Raw genomic sequence first — 25,026 nt, forward strand, 5'->3', positions numbered from 1 at the left:
ACCCTCAGGGAGGGGCAGGGGCTGATCCGGGCCCCAGTGTCCCATCAGCTCCCTGGAGTTCTTCAGGTTCCAGGGAGAGGCCTGGGCTGGGTCTCCTGGGTGGGCCTCCTGGGTGGCTCTCAGCTGGACAGTTCTCCACCCCTCACCCAGCACAGTGATGGAGCCATAGCACGCAGTGTGTGGTCCAGGATTTGGAGCAAGAGACTGAGGAAGGGGGCTGGCGGGGAGAGAACGTCACTTTCTGAGTCCCACGCACCATCCACCCAGCAGCTGCTGAGGCCCGTGGCTCACCTTTGAACCTCACTGTGACCTGGCTGATCTTTCGGAAAGGTTGGTCCAGTTAGCTGGCAATATCCAGGAGGAGGACTCTGGGGACACCAACTCCAGAGATGCTCACATGCTGTTTTATCTAGAAAGCAAAGAATAGCGTTAGAAAAACAAAGTAGATTTCTTGCTCTTAGCTGATTACAACTCCTGTTACTGTGCTTTCAGCAGGGCCACCCTCAGACTCAGGCCCTGCTCATCTCCAGCAAGAGTTCCCTCTGTCCCAGCAGGGAGGCCGCATAGCTTACAAGTGCCCTGTCTCTCTCCTTGGGGTTGTTTTCCCAGACCCTCTGCTCTTCCTGCTCTGGGAGGGTTGACTCAACAAGGACAGCTTTTGGTATTTGCAGTGGCAGACTGAACCCCAGCTACCATTCTTGAGCTCTTGTTCGTGCCATGAAGCGTGTTTCACATGCTCTCAGAGTGGTCTGGGCTTACAGCAACTGTCCAACAGCAGCCCAGGTCAAAGCATAGATGTGGTGCAAAACCCACCCACAGGTGAGGATGGTGCTGGGAGAGCCTTCCTGGAAGACTTGATGGCAGAGCTGGGGTTTTGAGGGATGAATAAGAGTTTACTGGCATGGAGGTGAGCATAGGAGGGGAGAAGGAAGACATTCCAGGCAGGCCATAGAACATGTGCAATGACACAAGACAGGCCACTGTGTTGAGGAAATGGAGCCGTAGGAGGGTGTTTCATAAAACAGTAGATGGATCTGAGCAGAATACACTCAAGACCACGTCTTCCCTTTTTCTAGGAGTGCCCTCCTCAGCCCACCATTCAGATAACAGGTTCTTAGAGGCCTCCTCTTTTCACAGCCACTGTATTGTTGGTCAGTTTGAGCTCCTCTACCTGTCCTGATCAGGTAAATTTACTCATCAGCATAACCAAATCCTTCTTACATTTTACACCGTGGACTTCGATTCAGCCAGTGCTTCCTGGGGTTGTCAAGACCTCTTATATGAGTTATTTCACCAGATTCTCAAGTTTATCTATCCATGAGAAATGATTTGTGAGAAAATGGAGGCTCAAAGATTTGACTTGTTTAAAGCTAGATAGCCAGGAAGTAGAGAAGCTTGGTCTTGCAACCTGACTCTTGGATAAAGTCTAACATTTCCTCACCATGCATACCCACAGCTATTTTAGTGTCAACAGAAGGGCACAGTAAATGGGGAGAAATTTGCCACAGTCCCTGCAAGTGAGGTCAGTCCTGCAAGTCCAAGTTCAAAGAGCTGAGACAGCGGTGGCCACAGCTGATCTTTTTTTGAATGCCATCACTGTGTGCATGCCTTCTGTAATTTACTCCTCATAATCCAATGATGTGATGTGTCTTTATTTCCCCTCTCCAGGTGGAAACACAAGGTTATCTGAGGGAAGCAACTCCATGGGCCTTGCCATGCCTGCCCCAGCACAGGAGGGCAGTGCTGAGCTAAGGGCTGTCACTGACTGCCCCTGCAGGATCCAGACACCCCACCCGGCAGCTTGCTAGATAAGCAGGCAGATAAGCAACTGGATCCTGCCATTGTTTGCCTGAGCAGAGGAAGAGGAAGACGGACAGCCCACAGCCCTTCTGCCTGCCAAGGGTACTGCCTTCTTCAACATTCAGCCCAAAGCAAGTGGTCTACATTTGCTGTGGCTGGGAGAAAAAATAAACACAGAAACTGTGAACTGATATGTTAGGTTGCTAAGGAAAGAGCTGCTTACAGCTTGGGGAACTAAAAGGACAGTCACATTTTGTCTTGTCTTTTAACTCTTTCTTCTTCAGTATCATTAGGGGTGCTCCTGGGATCACTACTGGAAAGGGATGAGAAAGACACAGAGCAATGCAGAGAGAGCGTGCTGACTGCTGAGACCCCTGCCCACTCTATGGGGACTTTGAAGGCTGAGATAACCCTTCAGAGTTGTCTTGGAGGGACAAGGGGCCCAGGCTCTCATGGCCCCCATTGAGCAGTCTGGGGATGCCATCCCGGAAGAAGGCGTAACTTTGGGTGGGGGGCTCTCTCCAGGCCAGACAATCCTGGAGGAATTGACCATGCAGCTGGGGGCTCTGGAGCTGGGGCTATGCTTGTCATTCCTGAAACCAGTTTGAGGGATGCATCAGTTGCAGGGTCCTCTGCACACCTTCCCTGATATCTCGGCATCTCTTAAGGTTTAAGTTATGTCTATTAGGAACTAGAAGCCCTCTGCTTCTCTGCAGATGCCCTGGTTGCCTCCCTAGACATCATTCTTTGTTAGCATCACCAACTTTGTCCACCCAGAGTCACAAAATTTTGCATAGAAGCTCCATTGTCTGAAATTCTCAAGAATAACTGTGTCCTGATCCCACTGGGGAAGCTGAGGTGGATGGGTCAGGCAGCAGCAGCCAGTCGAGGTAGGAGGAGTTGCTTCTGGTCTGGTCCAATTAGTAGAACTGGACAGTGCCCTTTGCAGTGTCCAGACAGAAGACTCTAAGGTTCTGCTCGGACCCAGGCAGGGATGGGAGCATGATATGCCACATGGCATATGGTTCCATGGGCAGCTCTCAGACATGAACACTGGTTACCACCAAGTTGAAGCTTTCCTGGCATCTGTCTTTGGTCCTAGAACCATCCTGTGGGGGTAAAGGGAAGTCTGGTCCATTTTCTGGGCCAGACTTTTTTAAGACTACCGTAATAGTCTTCAGATACACAAATACTGAATCTCTGATTCCATCTTGTTTTGTCATCAGACTCTGTAAAGTGGGAGCATGCTATAGTGAGGGAGAGGAGAAGGGAGTTGGAAAGATAACTAAGAGCTTATTGGATAAGATTTAGATACTTTTCTCTCAAAATGTGATGAAAAGTGCTTTTTGTTTTCTTTCTTTTCTCTTTTTGCCTTTGTTATTCATGTAAAATGTACATACATAAAGTGTGCAAATTAATAGATCTATAGATCACTTTGTGTGTATTGCCATCTCAACAATATTAAGTCTTCCAATCCATGAACATAGGACGTCTTTCATTTGTTTAGGTATTCTTCAATTTATTTCAGTAAAGTTTTCTAGTTTTCAGTGTACAAGTGTTGCTCCTCCTTGGTTAAATTTATTACTAAGCATACTATTTTTTGATACTATAGTAAATAGCATTGTTTTTAAATTTTCATTTCAGGTTATTTATTAATAATGTATAGAAATACAACTTTTTGTTGATTTGGTATTCTGCAACTTTACTGAATGCTTTTATTAGCTTTAATAGTTTTTAATGGATTCTTTGGCATTTTTCTATTTATCAGATTATTTCACCCATGAATAGAAATGATTTACTTCTTGTTCTTTAATCTGAATGCTGTTGTGAGCTGAATTGTATTCCTCCAAATTCATATTCCTCCAGCACTTCAGAATGTGATTGTATTTGAAAACAGATCCTTTAAAGAGGTAAAATGATGCTATATGGGTGTATCCTAATCTAATCTGACTGGTGTCCTTGCAAGAAGAGAAAATTTGAACACACAAGGAGACACCAGGGGTGCACACGCACAGAAGGTGACCATGTGAAAAGGCAGAAATAAGGTAGTCATCTGCAAGCCAAGGAGAGAGGCCTCAACCTCAAGAGAAACCAACCCTGATGACACATTGATCTTGTACTTCTGGCCTCCAGAACTATGAGAAAATAAATGTCTGCTATTTAAGCCACTGAGTCTTTGCAACTTTGTTGCTGAACAAACTAGTTAACTAATACAGATACCCTTGTTTTATTATTGAATAATAACATCGATGCCCCAGGAAATTGTGCATTGTCTATTTTGTCCCCCAGGTACCCAAGCCAAGTAAAAGAGGATTTCGAAAATATTGTGATAAAATGGAATTAAAGATAAAAATTTATTTCTCAACATAAGCAAGATGAAGAAACTTTTGAAACCAGTGATACAAGCTGTTCAGTCCATCCCTAAAAAAACTGAGGGTCCTGGGAATTTAACTATGTTAATCAGGTTTTTAAAACATAATTAACTGAAAAAATGGGTGCCCTTTAAAGATTTGTTAATATTAGAAAAAAAAGAAGTAAGAGGAGCCAAACCAGGCCTGTGAAGTGAGTGCCTAATGATTTCCCACTGAAGCTGTGGCAAAATTGCCCTTGTTTACTGAGAGAAATGAGCAGGACCATTGTCATGGTGGATAAGGGCTCTCTCATGAAGTTTTCTTAGGCATTTTTCTGCTAAAGCTTTGGCTAACTTTCTCAAAATACTCTTATAATAAGTAAAATGTTATAATTCTCTGGCCCTCCAGAAAGTCAAAAAGCGAAATGCCTTGAGCATCTCAAAAACTGTTGCCATGACTTTTGCTCTACATTGGTCCACTTTTGCTTTGACTGGATCCCCTCCATCTTTTGGTAGCCGTTTTGGTAGATTGTGATTCATCTTCAAGATTGTACTGGTAGAGCCATATTTCATGTCCTGTAATAACCCTTTGAAGAAATGCTTCAGGATGGAGATCCCATTTGATTAGAATTTCCGTGAAAACCTCTGTTCTTGTCTGCTGCTGATCTGGGTGCAAGAGTTTTGGCACCCACTGAGTAGAAAATTTACTCAACTTTAATTTTTCAGACAGAATTTTGTAAACTAAACTAATTGAGGTGTCTACTGTGTTGACTATTTTTTGTGTAGTTAATCATTGGTCCTCTTCAGTTAGGACGTGAACAAGATGAATATTTCTCTCACAAATTAATGTTGGATGCTTTACTATCACGGGCTTCATTTTCAGCATTGTCTTGTCTGTTCTTAAATGAGTTATCCATTTGCAAACTGCTGATTTCTTTGGGTCATTGTCCCTATGAAATTTTCATAAAGCATCAATTTTTCACCATTCTTCCACTCAAGCTTCACTACAAATTTGATGTGTTTTGGGTCTTTTCTGCTCAGAGACCTTTCTCTCCATATAGAGAGAGCTGTTCCTTTTTCTCTTCTCTTCTGCCTATTAAGCCTCTGCTCCTAAACTCTTCATGTGTGTCTGTTTCCTAAATTTTCCTGGTGCATATGAACCCCAGGGTATATAGCCCAGACAATGTAACCATGTCATATTGGGGACCTCATCTGGAATATCAAGGTACAACATTCATCAAAATGTGATAAAAGTTACAGGTATCAATGTCTGGATACATCATACTCCAATCAAAGCCTAGAAAGCTGATGGAGCAACCCTTGACAGCCCAGATAAACATCCTGGATACCAATTTGAAGAAATAGGAGATCTTAGGTGACAATCATAAAGGACAAATAAATGAGCAAGGGCTACTCATCCCACTCAGTCCCACCTTTACTTTCCGTCATTTCTACTTTTCCCCTCGAGATGTGCTGTCAGATATTAAAACTTATTTTTGATGCATATTTGCAGGGAGGTTTTAATTATCCATGGGATTGCATTTGTAACTTCATAGACCCCCAAAAGGGAAATGTTGTGTCTCGGCAATTTAGATGAAAATTATCTACTACACCACACTTGCAGGAATTGCGATACTGACTCTATTTGCAGTGAGACTATATGCTGTGACACCTTCTAACTGGAATATCAGACAGAGAGTTTCCATTGCTATAGTATTTTGCTTAATTATTATCCTTATAGCAGGAATAATAGTTACCAACAAAAAGGAAGCATGAAAATTTTACTGTCACTGAGTCCACAAGGACTTTTTATTGGGTTTGGTAATATGTCACACCCTGGCTATGAAAAGAAGGTTATAAAGGAAAGAGATTTTATATAACAAAGGATCCTGGATAGTAAATACTTGTCTTAAAGAAAATAGTTGGTTGTTGAAAAGAGATGTTTAGAACAAGTCAGAAGGTTTAAGCATGTTGTTGATGGTTGTGGAAATCAAGAAAAGATTATAAGGATGGATGGTAAATACTTGTCCTAAAAAGAATGGTTGGTTGTTAAAAAGAAGAATATTCAGGACAAGTCAGAAAGTTTAAGCATGTCATAGAAGGTTTGTGGAAGCCATGAAGGAATTAGTTGCAGTAAAGATTTAGCTAAGATTTACACTAAAATTACACTTGCCACTCAATAACATACTTCTCCCAATCATATTGCAAGTTATAAAAGATGACCTAGACCTGAAATTATTCCCTAATGGCAAATCAAGGGGGGAATATATGTTTTTCTCAAAGAAAAAAATGTTGAAAAGATAAATAAAAGTGATAGACCATCAGCAAGGTTAACCAAGAAGAGAGAAAATTCAAATAACCTCAATAAGAAGCAAAATAAGAGATATTACAACTGACACCACAGAAATACAAAAGATCATTCAAGGTTACTATAAACACTTTTACATACATAAGCTAGAAAACCTAGAAGAGATGTATAAATTCCTGGAAAAATACAACCCTCCTAGCTTAAATCAGGAAGAATTAGATACCCTTAACAGACCAATAACAAGCAGTGAGATTGAAATGGTAATTTAAAAATTATCAACAATAAAAATCCAGGACCAGATGGATTCACAGCAGAAATCTACCAGATGTTCAAAGAAGAATTGATACCAATCCTTTTGACACTATTCCACAAGATAAACAGGGAACTCCCTACTTCCTTCTATGAAGCCAGCATCACCCTAATAACGAAACCAAGAAAAGACATAACCAAAAAAGAAAACTACAGACTGATATCCTTGATGAGCATAGATGCTAAAATCTTTAACAAAATACTAGCTAACCAAATCCAACAACATGTCAAAAAGATAATCCACAGTCATCAAATGACTTTCATACCAGGGATGCAGATATGGTTTAACATATGCAAGTCAATAAATGTAATACACCACATAAACAAAATTTTTAAAAAATCATATGATTATCTCAATAGATGCAGGAAAAACATTTGACAAAATCCAGCATCGCTTTATGATTAAAACTCTCAGCACAATTGGCATACAAGGGATATACCTCAATATAATAAAAGCCATCTATGACAAACCTAAAGGCAACATAATACTGAATGGGCAAGAGTTGAAAGCATTCCCTCCGAGAACTGGAACAAGACAAGGATGCCACTTTCACCACTCCTCTTCAGCATAGTACTGGAAGTCCTAACCAGAGCAATCAGACAAGAGAAAGAAGTAAAGGGCATACAAATCAGTAAAGAAGAAGTCAAATTGTCACTGTTTGCTGACGATATGATCATTTACCTTGAAAACCCTAAAGACTCCTCCAGAAAACCCCTAGAACTGATAAAAGAATTCATTGAAGTTTCTGGATACAAGATTAATGTACACAAATCAGTAGATCTTATATCCACCAACAGTGACAAAGCAGAGAATCAAATCAGGAAATCAACCCCTTTTACAATAGCCATAAAAAACAAAAAACTTAGGAATATACCTAACCAAGGAGGTGAAAGACCTCTACAAGGAAAACTACAAAACACTGCTGAAAAAAATCATAGATGATACAAACAAATGGAAACACATTCCATGCTCATGGATGGGTAGAATCAATATTTTGAAAATGTCCATACTGCCAAAAACAATCTACAAATTCGGTGCAATCCCCATCCAAATACCACTATCATTCTTCACAGAATTAGAAAAAAACAATTCTAAAATTCATATAGAACCAAAAAAGAGCCCACATAGCCAAAGCAAGACTAAGAAAAAAGAACAAATCTTGAGGCATCACACTACCTGATTTCAAACTATACTATAAGGCCATAGTCACCAAAACAGTGTGGTACTGGTATAAAAATAGGCACATGGACCAATGGAACAGAATTGAAAACCCAGAAATAAACCCAAATTCTTACGGATCTTGGACAAAGCAAACAAAAAAATAAAGTGGGGAAAGGACACAGTTTTCAACAAATGGTGTGCTAGGGTAATTGGCTAGCCACATGTAAGATAATAAAACTAGATCTTCATCTCTCACCTTATACAAAAATCAACTGACAAGAGATATGTGATATGGTCCCAATCTTCACAAACTCCTGTTGATCACTAAACTGGGCTGACTGTCAATAACATTTTGTTAAGGGAAGAAATCAGTAAATGGATGGGTTTTGTTAAAGGAAGACTAAGTAAGTGGATGGGTTTTGTTAAAGGAAGACTAAGTAAATGGATGGGTTTTGTTAAAGGAAGACTAAGTAAATGGATGGGTTTTGTTAAAGGAAGACTAAGTAAATGGATGGGTTTGTGTCCCCTTTCCTATCCACTTTCTGTGGAGGAGCTGGCAAGTTGTTTTTGCAAAACAACTCACTCCTTTCATCACTTGCTTGGATGTGGCTTGTCACCATACTGGCGCGTCAGCAGCACCAGCAAGGGATGCTGTGATGTGGCCTCTGCGTGGCTCTCTGCAGACATCTCCCATGGCACTCCTGGCATTGCCCCTCTTGGCCACCCACCTTCTCTCTTTTGTTTGCACACTCAGCTTCTCCAGTCTCTAAGGATCTTTCGACTCCCTGCCCTCCTCACCCACACCCATAGGGCCCTGCTTGAGGTCTTTGCAGCTGGTTCCATGGTAAGGACAGGTCCTAGCACAGAGGTGACTCTCTTTTTTGCCCTGCCTAAGGAACCTGCCTACCCCCAGATGCTGTGACCTTCCCCATGTGCTGCTGCACTGGAGCTAAGCTCCTTCCTTGCTGAGGCTTGCGCATTATTTGAATCCCACACTAGAGCGCATGCCCCTGAGCACAGGGACTTTATCTTAATTTGTTTCTCCATCCCTAGTGTCGACCACAGTGCGTGCCTGGCACATGGAGAGCCCATGAATGCCTGAGTGAACGTTTCCAATTCCCAAAGCGTCTGTGTACCCAGAGGTGAAACAGAGTCAGGTGGGCGTGCACGCTGAACTCAGTTCCCTATCTGGCATCCTTAGGTTATAAGGGAAAATTTCCACATGGTTGAAGCTGAGAAATTTAAGTACATTTGAAAGAGTAATGTTCCCAGACGTTGTTCTGAAATGTATTAAACACAGACATCTCGGTTCTCAGGGGACACATGTGCCACCAATGTCACCTGTTCCTAATGATGGATTCCAAGCACACAGCTCACCCTGAACCTGGTACAGGAAGCCCCAGAGGCTGGGCGGGTCAGAGTCACATTTGCCTCTTGCCTATGACTGCAGGGGCTGTGCTTTCAGGATTCTGAGATGCATTCTCTTGGTTCTCTTCTTATTTTCATCCATAACCTGGAAAGGTTCTCCGAGGAGCCTGCAGTGACCTGACTTATCGCTGAAATCCACCTACAAGCTGAGTGGCCCCTGCATCATCTGTGCGCTGCTCCCCTCCCTCTCCTGTGGCTTTGTCATTGCATGTTGTGGACTGGAAAAGGTCGAGGCCACCTTGTCCTGATCCACTCCAGTTTCAGCACTAAGGAGCCCGCCACTGGAGCCATGAGGCCCTGCTGCATCTCCTGGGCCACAGCACCACCCGGGGTGAGGAAGGAAAGCAGCTCTGGAGTGTGGGAGGGTAGGAGCACGTTCCCCAAACAAATATGGTGTTTGCTGGCCTCTGCCCAAGAGTGGGTCCCACAGCCCCGCTCCCCACGTGAGATGAGCCCAGCCTCCCCCAGGAGGCGATTTCTCCTCTCTGGGAAAGGCTGCCCCACAATTTGATCTGATGAGAAACTTCACAGTTCTTTCCCCTCAAAGACTCAGAGGGCTATAAAGGCAGTTACAAGTAATTTTTAAAAGCTTTTTGGCTGGGCACAGTGGCTCAAGCCTGTAATCCCAGCAATTTGGGAGGCCAAGATGGGTGGATCACCTGAGGTCAGGAGTTCGAGACCAGCCTGGCCAACATGGCGAAACCCCATCTCTACTAAAAATACAAAAAGTAGCTAGGCATGGTGGCATGTGCCTATAATCCCAGCTACTCTGGAGGCTGAGGCTGGAGAATCTCTTGAACTGGGAGGCAGAGGCAGCAGTGAGCCGAGATCGTGCCATTGCACTCTACCCTGGGCAACAAGAGTGGAACGCCTCTTAAAAAAAAAAAAAAAAAATCCGCTTATTTTTGAGGCTGAAAATTACACTGAGGAAAGAGGAAAGATGAAGAGAGAAGGAAAGGCCTGGAGACAGAAGTGGAAAATGGAGTGGGACAAGGAGGGGACAGGGCCACATGGCAGGGAGTATGGGAGGAGGGAGAGCAGCTGGGGTGGCTACAGGTGCGCATTTTGGCCAGAGGGGTGGATAAAGGAATCATCTTTGTTTATCAGATATTTCAGGATTGTGTGTTCTCTTTCTCACAGCTGATAGAGGCCTTTTCCCTGGACACATCCCAAATAGATAGAACTGACAGAAAACCCTCGGAGCAGCCAGTGTCCAAGGTCCCCCAAGGTCGCCAGGCAGCCCTGCCCTCTGTCTGGGAGAGGAGGGGACTGGCCAGTTCTCAGCGCTGCGGGAGCGCAAATAACCCTGGCAAGGGACACACTTCTGGAATGTGAAGCGCCCACTAGAGGCCCCCGGCCGCGGTGGCGCACGCCGGGCAGCTTACTGTGCAGTCCCAGTCAGCTGCAGCTCAGCACAGCCCTCGAGCCCAATCTGCCTATGGTTGCACTGTCTCTCCAGGAGGGACTTTGGAATCAACCGGGTTTATGTTTCCTTTCCCTCTCCTTCTTACTGTTCTGCCACCAGACAGTCCCAGAAAGCTGGAGGCAGAACCCAGAAAGCTACAAATACTGCGGAATCTACAGGTGGGTGGGTGCGGCCCTCAGAGGTCCAAAAACCTAACTGAGCTCCTGCTCCCACAGCTTGCCTGTCATCAGCTGCAACTGCTCTGCCTACAGGTGCAACTGAGCTAAAGTTAGAGAAAATTTTAGGATTCTCCAAGCCAGGGATCTCCAACACTGTCACACATTAATGAATCACTTGCATTAAATGAAGATGTCCAGGCTGCACTCCAGGCCCAAGACACAAGAATCTCTCTGCTTGGAGTTTGGGCATCAACATTTTGCAAAGCTTGCCAGGTGATTCTGGCATGTGGACAAGGCTGGGGCACACGGCTTTGCAGAGAAGAACTAAAATTGCCATCAAGGTGCAATTTTCAGGACATCAGTTCATCTGGCAGGTCCTGCTCACATCACCTTTCATGTGCCTCTTTGGTCCACCATTCTGCCTCCGTCCTTGTCCAGGGCCAGGTGCTCTCCCCCAGGCTGCAGCAGGGGCTTCCTCTTTGGTTTTGTGCTCTGCTCTGCCGACCTTCTGTGACCGCCCCATCTCATCCTCACATCTGTCTTCCCAAAGGTAGATGGCAATATCTGACCATGTGGCCACTATGTGTTGAATGAATGAAGAGATTTTTGTACCTGCTCTGGTCGAAAGATACTCCCTGAGATGCTCCCACCCTGGCCACCCCTGCCAGTCTGTCTGGTCTCATTTCCAGATATCTCCTTTTGAGCCCAATCCGATGCCCACAGGGCTCTGTTTAGCAGTTGTAGGTTTAGCTCCCAGGGTTCTCTTTATGTTCCCTCCCTGGGGCTGCTGGCCTGGGATTGTAGGAAGTGTCACTGTTGCCTCCTTCACAGCTGTCAACCAGGGGGTCAGTGGGGACTATAACCCTTTTCCAGAGAGGATACTGCCCTCACCATGATTCCAAAGGTGAAAGCCCAGCGTGTTCATCCACATGCTGTTTGTAGCTCACAGGCTTGGCTGCAGATGAAGCAAAAACTCTACTTGGCAAGTGCGGCCACTGAGTGCTGGCCTGTGCAGGTTGCTTGCTATCTGTGTGCACTGCCCCTCTCTGTCCCCAGTACATGAGGACACCTGCCCAAGGCCAGCTGGACCTGCCTCCCGCTCTCCTCAGACAGCTCCTTCCTCCTTGGGAGAGAGGAGGAGAGAGGAGGTTGGCCAGTCAGGTCTTGGGCAGAGACCCTGCAGAGCGCTCCAGATCCCTATGGCCCATTTCCAGGATGTGTGGGGCCTGGACAGTGGAAGGCACGGGACTTACATCTTGGAGTCAGAATGGGACCTTGCTGCTAGAATCTTCCCTTTTTGGGAGTAGGGAGCCAAAGAGAATGAGGGGCCTGATGGGAGCCCCTCCAACCCAGGGAAGCAGAAGCTGGGGTATCCCGGAGGGAATTTTATAGCATTGGCTTCCTCCAGGAGAGGGGGTGCCCCCAAGAAGAACTCTCTGAACTGGGTGCCCAGATCACCTCTCTGCTGTTTTTCTACCATCAGTCCTGGTGCAACCCCCGGTCCCTCTGTCCGGTGTCAACCAGGGTCCATTTGGATGACACATCTATCCCTGCATCCTGGAAGCCAGGAGCACTCTTAGGCCTAGAGAGGAGCCCTCTCATCAGAGCCCATGTCTGCAGTGAGCGTAAGGGTGGTGGAGCAGCTGCCCCGGCGGTTTTATGTCTGTGTTGACGCAGTCACTGAGTACCTTACAACATACTGGGCACAGCGCCAGGTACTCAGCGAACCCAAGTGTTAAGGTCCAGCCCTTGTGCAGTGTGCTGTCTCATGGGGAGACAGATATTTAATACGTCATTGCATGACTTACTCTGAATTATATCACAAATGTAATGAGCACAGTGAAAAAAAAGGTGCCATGAGAGACAATACTTGGGGGTCCCACCTGCTCTGGGCGGTTGGGGGCTGCTCCAAGGAGAACCTGCTCCTTTGAATGTGAGATGCCAGGGCTTGGCCTTCCCTGGCTTCAACTACACTCATCCCAAAGTTAACACCTCTGTGTGCCAACTATCCCTGTGGCTAGGGGCCTCTGACCTCACTTCTCCCTGCTGGGAAATCATGTCCACATCCCAGGGCCTAGGTTGAGACCCTTTTCTGCTGTGGAGCTGCCCTTGCTGTTCCATTCCACACACCTGCAGCCATTTCAATGCCAGAAGGCTACTCTCAACCCAATTTTTACATTTCCTGTGCTATTTTCTATAATGTCATGTATGTTACTCTGCTTTCTGCAAATGTGAGCTGAACTCCCTGAGGAAGGGGTTCCCTGTTGGTGGGTGTCAGTGCCTGGGGTTTGTCCAGTCACTCAACACTCATGTATTGGGTTCCTGCTATGCACCAGCCCAGCAGTGAGTGTCCGGGACTGCAGTGGTGAGCCTGTATGGGAGGAAATGGGGAGGCAGCCAGGAAGGCCATCGTCTCAGCCTGGGGCCACAGCGACTGCGCCCCACCCCCAACAGCCAGGAAGGCTAGGGAGCCATCGTCTCAGCCCGGGGCCACAGCAGCTGCGCCCCTCCACAGCGGAGGATCTGCTCCAGGGCCCTGCACTCGCACAGCAGTTTCCTGTGCTCGCATGCTAGTGTGGCTCAAGAACTTTCAGGTTGCACAATTGTACTTTACTCAGCTCCGTCAGGATCCCTGCACGGAATGTCAGTCCTGACTTGCGAAAAGCAGGCTAGGGGGTTGGAGCCTCAGCATGCCTAAGCCAGCCTCCTGGGGGAGCTGGGACTGGCTCCTGGGCTCAGGTTGCTGCCTCGTCTCGCCTCAGCCCATCCCTTTGCCCACACCTCGAGGTGCCAGCCCAGGTTACTAGAGGCAGGAGTGGCACAGAGGCAGTCCGAAACCCCATGGACACTTACTTGGTGGCACAGCCTCCTCTGAGAGTTTCTACAAGCAAGGGCCCTGTGAGTTCCACCACCAACCCCGAGGCTTGTGAGGAAACCTGGGGCTGGATTCCAGACTGTGCAGTGTGGGAGAGTCTCAGAGAACTCCAGAGGGTGACACTCATGCCCGAGAAGGAGACGTTGCCGTGTGTGTGTGTGTTGGGGATGGGGGGGAGTTGGGCTGTCAGCGGAGACACCCTTGGGTGGCCCCTCCATATGGGCTTTTCTTTTCAGAAGTCTGCAGAGCTGGGCCTGGGAGCCAGGGCAGCAAAATGATTTAGCGACACAGAAAATAAGATTTCTGCCAAGAGCCACACCACCCTGATCTCAGCAGGTCTCAGAAGCTCAGCGGGGTCTGGCCAGGTTGGTACTTGGATGGGAGACTGAGACTATCAGGGTTAAAAAAAAATCCAGTTTCTCCCTGCTCTAAACCCCTGCTCTTCATTGCCTGGCCATTGCCTCAGGACCCATTCAGAGGACTAGAAACCTCTGAATGAGTCTCAGCCTCTCCCTTGCTTGCTCCTAAGGAGGGCTGGGTGTTAGCCAGCCAGGTCTGGGGTGCAGGACAGACAGGCAGGGTGGGCGGAGACAGGAAGGGAAGGAGGTTCCTGCTTCTTGGATCAGCTTCTGAGCTGTCTTTTGTTTTGAATAATTCAGGTAATGGGTAAACAGGGAGAAAACTTTTCAGTCCATGTAAAATGCTGATAAAGCACAGACAGAGGATGAAAATAGGAAAGATTCAAAAGTTGGAAGTGATGTGAATGTTTCCCATTTCAAGTGAAAGGCTACCGAGTTTTGGAAGAAGAAGAAAATAAATGAAAGATAATTTTAAGAAGTGTTGTTCTGGTTTTTAAATGGAATTCCCTTTAGCATTCTTTCAGACACTTGAGTGAAAACTGAAATTAACCACTGATGCCTTTTGTTTCAGGCTTGTGCTGCTTTGACAGTGACTCCGTGTATAGCCTGGACCACATGAAGCCCAGTTTCTATTTGGATTACACATACACAGGTGCATGCACACACACTATAGAAGTGCATCTCAGAAATGTACTCTTAAGGGGACAACGGAAATGATTCATTGCACCATGGAAATGTATTCATTCATCTGTTAAGCAGCCGTGTCTATCTCACTGATGGATTAAGGTCCAGTCTTATTCTGTATGCTGACTCCTTCATTCCCCACTCCTTGGCAAAGCATTTTACTTCAGCTAGCTTCAAAGGGTGTCACACCCAGGCTGCAGAAATAAGTCTCCTCTCTGCTTTAAATTTCACAATGAACCCTGCTATAGAAATCATAAAACGAGATGCTTTTCTCATCTGCTGCAGCCAGCCCCAAAGTGCATCCAGCCATATCAAATTAAAGCTGCTTACCGTGTCAGCTCTGGCTGAAACCAGTGCAGAAGCATTGCTGAACTTCCTGGAACTTGTGGACAGAACATCTGCCAAGGCAGCTGGAAGCTGAAGTACCAAGAAAATTAAAACCCAGTGACAAGATGGATGAGGATCCCTTGCTCCCATGTTGTGCCTAATTACCCAGAGGAAAAGCCAACAATGGGTACTGTAAATTGTCCTTGGAAAATAATCCTGGGAGTGGTTCTGCCCTTCTCTGTCCCCAGCCAAGCCTCCCCACCTACCCCATCCCCAGGCTGGCTCCACCAGCCTCCTTCTAAGGAACCCTTCAAGTGGGCTCCATCCTGCTCCACATCCCCAGGCGCCACTTCCTCTGCATTTCCTCTCCCTAAAGGAGGCCTCACCCCCTTCCTGTTTTCCAGGTCACTAGTGACTTCAACTCAGGGAAGGGAAATGTTATCTTGAGCCCTTTCCTTTGTCTTCACCTTCACTATTTGGCTTAGCTGTAGATCTAATGACACATGAGGGGAAGAACTGCTTTGGGTGCTTGCAAATGGGGTACAAGGAACCAGTGACTGACTCTGGTGCTTATTGTTGGGCGGTTCCACCAGGTGCTGGGACCCTTGTCTTCAAGTCCAGCTTTTACAGGTGGCAAGGGGCAGAAATGATGCCCTAGGGCAAAGTAGCAGAATAAAAATCACTTGCAAACACAGGCTTCGGTCACTTGTAAGGAGACAGAAGCTTAATAGCTTCCAGCCTTCAATATAAAAATAAAGCTCTGTGAAATATATAATACATAAAGTGTGATTCCTATTTTTAGGTTACAATTCTTTAAACACAAATATGGCCAAAGGCAAATGTTGGACACCCATGCAATGTGCTTGTCTTAAATTCTTGGATGCCATGTTTATGTACTTATCCCAAAATGTCGGCACCAGCGCAATGTATGTTTTCTAAAATTCCTTCTGTGTCTTTTAGAGGATTATAATACCTGATTTCTTACCCCATGAAACACAGCTGCGGGGTAGCGATCAGAGGAGGACTCTGGCCCAGTGGCTTGATGTCCTCTGTTGAAGAGGGGATGGAGATGGACCCTCCATCGTTGTGATGCATGAAAGCAAAGTGAATCCCTGCATGGCTGGGTCAGAGGTATTCAAAAGGCCCATAGGGGCATTTGATCTTTTCTCTACTGCTGTCTTGACCTGAGCTTCCTCCTCAGCATGGAGAAATGGACTGGAAGAAGCTTCTAAGGGCAAGATGAGGCCATACAGGACTCCTCCTTCCTGAATCTCTTTGGATCAGCACAAGTGCCTTTCCCCCAGAGCAAATATTTTGGCATCTTCTTAGAAGATGCTCCGGCTCAGTGGAGGTGCAAGTTAGCAGGGTGGAAGGCACTTTTCTGGGCATCAGCTGTTATTTTTTGACTATTAATAACAAAAGACACACAATGCAAAGCACTTTGCTTTCTCTGAATCTCATTTAATCTGCTCGGATACTATGAGGAAGCCGGGAGTTAATCTCCTCACTTTTTTTAGACCGAGGCTCAGAGAAGTGAAATGACTTGCCCAAATTAACACTCATTTAGCAAATATTTACAGATCATCTACTGAGTACCAAGCACTGGTTTCAGCCATGGGTTTATGGAGAGGAAAAGCAGAGAGGTCCCTTGTCCTCCTGGCACCTATGGCCTGCACCCAGGGCTGCCTGAGAATGGGAAGATGTGAGCAGCTAACCACGGAGTGGAACTGGGAGCAAAAATAGCATTTCTCTGGGCATCAGGTTTGAGATGAACTGAGTTGCCCTTCAGGGACCTGCTGCCTCATCTGGATGCATATTGGAGTGAAAGATCAGCTCTCCCTTCCCTGGAAGGGCTTGGTGCTGTGAGTCACGGCTGGCCCAGCTCACCGTGTTGAACAGAATTGCGCTACGTGAGTAGCAGTATTTAGAGAATCAGAGCGCAGTGAAATCGACTCAGCTCAATGACCGGAGGGAAAATTGCCCAACCCTTGGAAGATTCAGAAGACACTAGGGGAGTTTACAGGGCTTTGGGGAAAATTAAATAATGTATATGAAACAGTTTTTGAAGAGAGGATTAAAACATTCTTCCAATGCAATTTATATTCTCCTATTTTCTAAAAAGACTCAAGGCAAATTATAATAAAATAAGTAGAAAAATTAGGATACGTAAAGATAAAGATTGAAAGTACACAACATGCCCTGAAGGAGAAGAAAGACAAGTCATAAGATAAAATCTACTTTAATGAAAGTTGCTGACTCAAGAATGTAGTTAACATCTGAGCCCCGGGCAGCCATGGGAAAAGGTGAAGCGCCGCCATGAGTTACATGACTTTTATTCAAGGTTGTAAAGACATGTACTTCCCTCAGCCCCAGATGCCAGGCGGTGTCCTCCCCTGCAAAGAATCTCTGTATAAATGAAATGAAAACAGACACGGTCCTCAATAGCTTTTGATTTAACTAGAAATAATGTGATGTGATCATGTATCCCAGCCAAGTATTATTTTTTAAGAGCCTTGAATTCCAGTGATTTCTGGGCTTGAGGCCCTCTAAAATTTTGGCTGATAGGCCCTGCAGAGATGCGGAGAGACTGTTTTTGGGGACTGTGGTCAGATGACGTGGCTGTGGCCCTGTGTGCCCTATGTGCCACAGCCAGATCACCCTGACCACAGTCCCCAAAAACAGTTGGGGGATTCCACTGTGGCCAAAGTTCTGAAATGTGGTCTCCATACACCTTTCAGGGCCACTGTCAAAGCTCCTCAACCTCCCCTGTGCCTCAATGTCATTGGCTGTCCTCTCTTTCTGGGATGATTCTGCTGCCCTGCCATGCTGTGCACCCTCATGTCACCCTCAGCATCTCCCTGCTGCCCAAGCACTCGCCAGCTCCAGGCATTCCTAACGTCATAGCTGAGATCCTGGCCTATGTACCCCCCGACCCCCAGCCGGGTGACCTGGGACAAATGCTAAGAAAGGGAAAAAGGAAGAGGTCATATGGTCATATTAAATAACTGTCAAAGTTTCCTTCCAGCTCTCATGCCCCTGTTAGGATCAGTGACTCCTGACAGGTAGAGAACCACCTCTTTGAAAGGTTTTCATTTCGACAAGGATACATGGTCAGGCTTCTGTCATGGTCCAGTGATAGGACTGAGACTTTCATATTTTCATCCAACCCTGGCTAATTTGGTGATGGCCTTGCTGATGACAGAAGGACCCTGTCTGACTGCTCCCAACAGCTGGAAAACCACATAGTGTGAGTCATCTCCACCCCACTATGACTTCTGCCAGGCTCAGCCTGAGTCAAATGACATGCAATCAGGGGGCAAGGGCTGGGGGACAGGGAAATGGCCCAGATGACACTACTGTCACCCTCACCCCTCAGCCCAGATTGCCCAACTGAACACTTTCCCTGCCATCTGATGAAATCTTTATGGTACTGATGGCAGAGTAGACACTCTCAGGAGCAATCCTGGGTCCTTAAAGAGGAGAGCTCCTTGGAGAAACCCTCCCTCGAGTGGGGGCTTTGCAGGCAGGTTCTTGGTCATGCAGTGCCTGATGGGAAAGCGTAAATTAAAGAGTTCTGTCTCCCTAAGGCTGCAAAGTCCAAAGTCTAGTGAAGAGCACAAAAATTATCAATGTGTTAAGACCTTCCTTCCTTCCTTCCTTCCTTCCTTCCTTCCTTTCTTCCTTCCTTCCTTCCTTTTCTTCCTTTCTTCTTTTTCCTTCCTTCTTTCTCTCTCCCTCCTTCATTTCTCTTTCTTTCCTCTCTTTCTCTCTCTTTCTTGCTTTCTTGCTTTCTTTCCTTCTTTCTCTCTCCTTCCTTCCTCTTTCTTTCTTTTTCTTTCTTTCTCTTCTTTCTTTCTTTCCTTCTTTCTCTTTCCTTCCTTCCTTCCTTTCTTTTCCTTTCCTTCTTTCTTTCCTTCTCTCTCCTTCTTTCTCTCTCTCCTTCTTTCCTTCCTTCCTTCCTTCCTTCCTTCTTTCCTTCCTCTCTCTCTTTCTCTCTCTCTCTTTCTCTCATACTCTCTCTTCTTCTCTCTCCCCTCCCCTCCCCTCCCCTCCCTTCCCTTCCCTTGTTTTCCTTCCTGTCTTGTGCCGCAAGGCAAATTTACTTCTGCAGAAAGGTGCTGCCTGCAACAATCATGACTGCAAAAGCACACAGAACAAAGGAGAGTAGGGGCTTTTATTCCTAATGGAGATTCTACCTCTGTGTCTTTCCCCCATTGACCGGGGTTGGACCACACAATCTGAAATAGTCCTTATTGGCTAAACATTCAAACTTTCTTAGATAAGGTAGGCATGTGATAGAAGAGCCAGGAAGAGGAGGAAAGGGTCATCTGAGGGGGGACTAGAAAGCTAACCTATTCCCACGAAAGGGAAAGAATGTGAACTGGGACTTATTATGTCTAAGCATGTTTAGACAGGTCACTGCACAGTGAAAGCCAGGGGGCGGGGTGGTGGTTACTCAGAATTTAGAGGATAAAGAACAGGGGAACTGGACAAACTGTTTGAAGAAGAACCTAGCTGTATCTAACACTTTCTTTTTCTCCTTTTCTTTCCTTCTTTTCTTTTCTTCTTTTCTTTTTCTTTTCTTTTCTTTCCTTCCTTCCTTCCTTCCTTCCTTCCTTCCTTCCTTCCTTCCTTCCTTCCTTCCTTTCTTTCTTTCTTTCTTTCTTTCTTTCTTTCTTTCTTTCTTTCTTTCTTTCTTTCTTTCTTTCTTTCTTTCTTTCTTTCTTTCTTTCTCTCTCTCTCTCTCTCTCTCTCTTTCTTTCTCTTTCTGTCTCTCTCTCTTTCAGAAACAGGCTGGAGTGCAGTGGCGCAATCATAGCTTGCTGTAACCTGGAACTCCCGGGCTCAAGCAACCCTTCCGCCTCACCTCCTAAAGTACAGGGTTACAAACATGAGCCACTGTGGCTGGCTATGACCTTCTTCCACAGAAACACATTCCCAACTATTGTTGTGAAATGGGCAAGGACCACAGAAGGAAAGGGCTGCCTTCTGTCCTCCCTGCTGGGTGTGAAAAGCGTAGAGGACCAGGCATCTGATTGGAAACCCTGATCTAGATGCCACCAATGGACTTGTTTTTAAACTTCATTGTCTTGCAGCATCTGGGAGTTTGTCCTTCCAAACCTTGTTGGAGCTGAGTCCAGAGGGAACAGGACTGGCACAATGGACAGATTTCTGTTTTTCATTTCAATTCAGCAAGCCTGTCCTGATACAACAGTCGCTCCTCCTTGGGTCTCTTAATTCCTATCCTTACCTGCAGCAGTTCAGATGAGGAGTACACTTCCAAGTCCAAGGGTTTAAATGGGACAACCTCTGTTAGAGACTAAATTCTGTCTCCCCTAAAATTCCTACGTTGAAGCTTGGACTCCTGGTACCTCAGAATGGGACTGTATTGTAGATATGGCCTTTAGAGTAGTGATTAAGGTAAAATGAGGTCATTGGGCTGGGTCCTAATCCAATCTGAGTGTTATCTTTAATAATAAGAGGAAATTAGGATCCAGACACACAGGAAGGGCTCTGTGAGGACACAGAGAGAAGATGGACATTGGCAAGCCGAGGAGGGAGGCCTCAGAAGAAACCCACCCTGCTGGCACCTGGATCTCAGGCTTCTGGCCTCCAGGACTATGAGGAAATCAAGGCCTGTAGTTGAAGCCACACAGTCTACCCAGCAGCCCCAGCAGACACGCACAACCTCTAACCTGAGGAGTGGATGTGGGTGCATGGCCTCACTGGGGTTCCGGCCTCTTAGGGCATGGGCTGAGCGCGGGGAAACTGTCCATTGACAGTGAAATTGTTTCTCAGTAAGAGGCCCTTTTGTCCTCTGGGAAGGGGAGAACGTCAGCCTGCTGTTTCTGAAGACCTCTCCCCTGATCTTGCGGTGCCAGGCTCTGTCTGACTTGCTTTGAGGGGATTTGCTCACCTGTCCTCTGTCAGACCTGGGTGGAAGAAGGGAAGTTCAGAGCTGATGTCAACCCTGATTCACCTGAAGCACTGAGGACCTTCACAGTTTTCTGTCTGATGCCTACTGGGAGTGGACAGAATGCAGGCTTGGGGTGGGGGCTCTGCTTCTTTCTCCTAATACGGTGATAGAATAAGGAAGGCATTCTGCTAATGTCTAAACTGTTCCTAAAAGACCATTTTAACCCCCTTAACACTGAAAATGCTTTGCACCATTCACGTTGAAGGCTAATGGTGAACAGAGTAGCAACAGGTAATATTTTTTCACTTTAAAGGAAGAAACAAACACAATTTCTAGGAGGTAGTTACGTTCATCATTGCAATTTTTTTTAGGTTATCCATGAAAATTTTAATAGCATTCTAATTCTAGCATAGCCTTCAAGATGAACACAATAGACATTTTTTCATCTATGGAGAAATGAAAATTATAACACAATCTAGAAAACCAGTGCAGCCCATGGTCCCCGATTCTTCTCCTGTCACTCTGAGGTTGGGATGCCACCTTTGAAGATGTCTTGAGAGGGACTGTGGCAGTGCGGTGGGCCTGGGGAAGTCTCCTCCCATCCCTCAGAGTCAATAAGCTCTGAGGCACATCCTCTTTCCAACCCAAATTCCAAAGAGAAATCCCAGACACTGCCCAAGGCTATGAGCTTAGTTCTAAGTACATGTCCATTTTACTTTTTTTCCCCCAAAATAATAATTTGCCATTCACTGAAGATTGCTTATAGATGAACCAAATGCTTAAATTTTATTCTTCATTGAAAACAGTAATTGGCCCAACCATTACTTAAGTGAGATATGATTAATGCTTATTAGCTAAGTATTAATGTCCCCCAAAGCTCGATGCTGAAGCTGTTAGTCAGCTCACAGCTCACAAGGTCCTGTGCTTGCAGAGGGCGGCCGGCGCTGGCTCAGTCGGCTCTTCCTCCATCGCGCGGCCCTGTCCCTGGGGAGGCATAGGCGTCAGGGTGAATCCATGATGTGGAGCCGGTGTTTCTGAGCAACGGTTGCTATTTTTAGCTGGTCTTAGCTAAGTGACCTCGCAGCACGTCAGGCTGGAGAGTGACCCTGCGCCCTTCAGATAGGAGAATGACATCAGTGAGTGACACAGTGCAGCTGCAGGCGAGAAATACAGGGTGTTCCTAATGCCAGTGCTTCCTGTAGGAGGAGGCACTTGCTTCCTGTAGGAGGAGGCACTTGCTTCCTGTAGGAGGAGGCACTTGCAACAGATACTGTTTGGTGGCACTTGGCACATAAACAGATATTTCCCAAAGATAAAACCCTGGCCGGGATCTTTAAGACTATAATAAAACTGTAGTAAGATTGTTAAGTAGTCAAGATGAAAAATGGTCTTTTCCTAGTATTTTTATGGTCCCTCAGAACGAGTGGGCCCCTGATAACACCGCTGTCTCGTGCTGCCTGGGCTGGGTCTTCATTGCCTCCTTGCTGGAAACTCGGGCATTGCTGTGGAATTGAGATGCTATAAACACAGAATCCAGTGATGGCTTTCGGTGTTCATGCTGCCCTGTTGTCCTCCACTGCGTGAGTCAGAGCGGGCCTGTGACCCACACACTGTGGTGGAAGGGACCTGGGCCTGTGCCTATGGAAGGCCTGGCCACCTCCTACAAATAGCTCCTACAAACAGAGCTCCTATTTGTGCTCTGGGAGTGCTGAGCTGCCATATAATTAAAAAGTCCACATGGAGAGGCCACGAAGAGAGGCAGAGACCCTGAGATGACGCCGAAAGTCCTGGCTGAGCATAGTCTCCTGGTCGTTTCCCAAAGCACTGGGCCTGAGTGAGCCGTGCTTGGTGTCACACCCCAGGTGAGCCCCTCCGTGACGATGCCACACAGTCACATCAAGCACAGCAGAAGGACCACACACTCAACCCATGGTAGTGAGAAAGAATAAACTGCTGTTTTAAGCCACTAAGTTTTGAGGTGGCTTACTCTACAGCAAGAGATAATGGAGACTATTACAGATGAAACAAAGTCAAGCCTTGGGCCAAGTCGAGCATCATGGCTAGTGCAATCACAATCAGCCCAACTATTCTGCCTGTTCATGCTGGCTTAGGACACGTGATAATTCCAACCCCCAACAAGGGCAGGGTAAGTTCCTGGGTCAAACAAAAGGTGAGATCAGGTCAGCAGGGGTCTGGGCAGGTAGCTCTCATGCTGGTAACTGATTTCCCCCACCCATCAGGATTCCGGCAGGCACAAAGGCCCAGGGCATGATCCCGCTGGGTAAGGAGTTTCAGGGGAGACCTCCATAGGCCCAGCTTCCCTGGTCTTGGGAGGCCCCCACAGCAAGGGAGGGCCCTCTCTCATGCCCAGTGCCTAAGAAGCGAGGGTCAATTCCTAAGAGTTCTCAGTGGCCACTGCAGAGAGCAAGGCAGATGCAGGGTGCCTGGAGTGTGTGTGCGATTCCTTCATGGTCAGCACCATCCTTTTTCTCGAACTGAGCAGCCTTTAAGGGTTGAGCCACAGGAAGCTTCAGGGCTGCCTTTGTCCTCCATGAGCCAAGGTGGGAGTAGGGAAGACTCTGGCCTGATGGGGAGGAAAGGGCAGCATCTTCTCTCTACCCCGTGAAGAATGTCTCTTGTGCTGTGCAGAAAATATAGTGGCTTCACTGTGCTCTACTCACAGGAATGGGCCTCTCTTCCTCCTGGCGCAGCCTGTGGGAAGTGGGGCAGGCACCTGCCACCCATTGGCTGTCAGGGCACCAGGAGGTCACACTCCAGCGGCAGGAAAGCGATGTGCACTGCCCCATCCCTCTGTCAGCTTCAAGGCCTGCCCTGAGTGTGAGGGGCAGCACCCTGCTGATGGTGCCGGCCCAGTGGCATTGTGCACCTCAGGCAGCCCAGCCCTGGCATACAAGCCTGGCATGCAGGCACCAGAACTGGCTGCTTCTCCAGTCACCTGCTTGCCTGCTGGGGGCCTCAGGGCACACTCTGCCCTCACCCATTTTGGAGTTGCCTTTTCCTCAAAGCTTTCTGAGTCTTCACCTTCCCTCATGGGTGAGCCCCTCCGTGCCCCTGAGATCTCTGGGAGCACCTGTGAGACTTCTCCCCGAGGTGCCCTGTACAAGCCCTGGACTAGTAGATTCAGAGGTGCTTTCTCAGATACACTAAAAGGCTTGTGCATTCTCTCGGGAGCCAGCCCTGGTGGCCTGGCAGGAGGAGCTTGGAGGTCTGGGTGCTGAGGAGTCTGGAACTCGCCCAGGCTCAGGTGCAGGGTTCCATGACAGGCTAACCATGCCTGCTGGGGAGCAGGTGGCGCAGCAGAGGGTCAGGCTTTGGGAATCCCTGCCCCAGGCCGTCTTCACAGCTACACAGCTTTCTTCTTTCCACTTCTCCCTCAAATTTTCTAGCCTTTAAATAAGGTTCCTACAGATGAAGAGAAATGTCCCAGAGAGAAACCTCCCTGCTGAAAGTGATTCCCTCCCTCTGGGAAATAGAATCTCTGAAGAGGATCTTAGGCAGGATGGCACGCTGTGAGTTCAATCAGCTTTCTCAAGTGTGGATCTCAGGTGAAAATCAGGCCAATCCTCGCCACACATAGGGTCTAGGCTCCGTTTCCTGGCAGTGAGTAGGAGGGGTGATCCGAGGCTAGAGGCAGGCTAGCACCTGCTCTAAAAATGGCCGTGATTAATCCTCAAGGTAGCACTGACGCCACTTTTTGAAGAGTCAGGCCAGGGTAAATAAATAAACTCCTGAAATGTAAACGTTTAGTCTTCTTTATTTCTGCCCATCTTGTGCAAAGCTGGGTCCTAAGCTCTGAGCAGGTTTAAATTCGCACAGGTGATAGGTTCCGCCTGGAGAGCCTGCATCCCAAGTGCACTCAGCCCTGGCCTACAGTACTCCTATAAAGGGCTTGTTCCTAGAGG

The 25,026-nt window shown here is 46.9% G+C and overlaps 1 long non-coding RNA gene across 1 annotated transcript in view; it reads left to right on the plus strand.

The window, feature by feature from the left end:
* Positions 1 to 3,352, plus strand: part of LOC123567101 (uncharacterized) — a 103,758-nt gene extending 100,406 nt beyond the window's left edge. The window contains exon 3 of the long non-coding RNA XR_010578546.2: positions 1,669 to 3,352. This is a non-coding gene — a long non-coding RNA (uncharacterized lncRNA). The remainder of the gene's footprint in view (positions 1 to 1,668) is intronic.
* The last annotated feature ends 21,674 nt before the right edge of the window (positions 3,353 to 25,026 follow it).

Source organism: Macaca fascicularis, chromosome 10, assembly GCF_037993035.2.
Source record: "Macaca fascicularis isolate 582-1 chromosome 10, T2T-MFA8v1.1".
NCBI classification, from domain to species: Eukaryota; Metazoa; Chordata; class Mammalia; order Primates; family Cercopithecidae; genus Macaca; species Macaca fascicularis.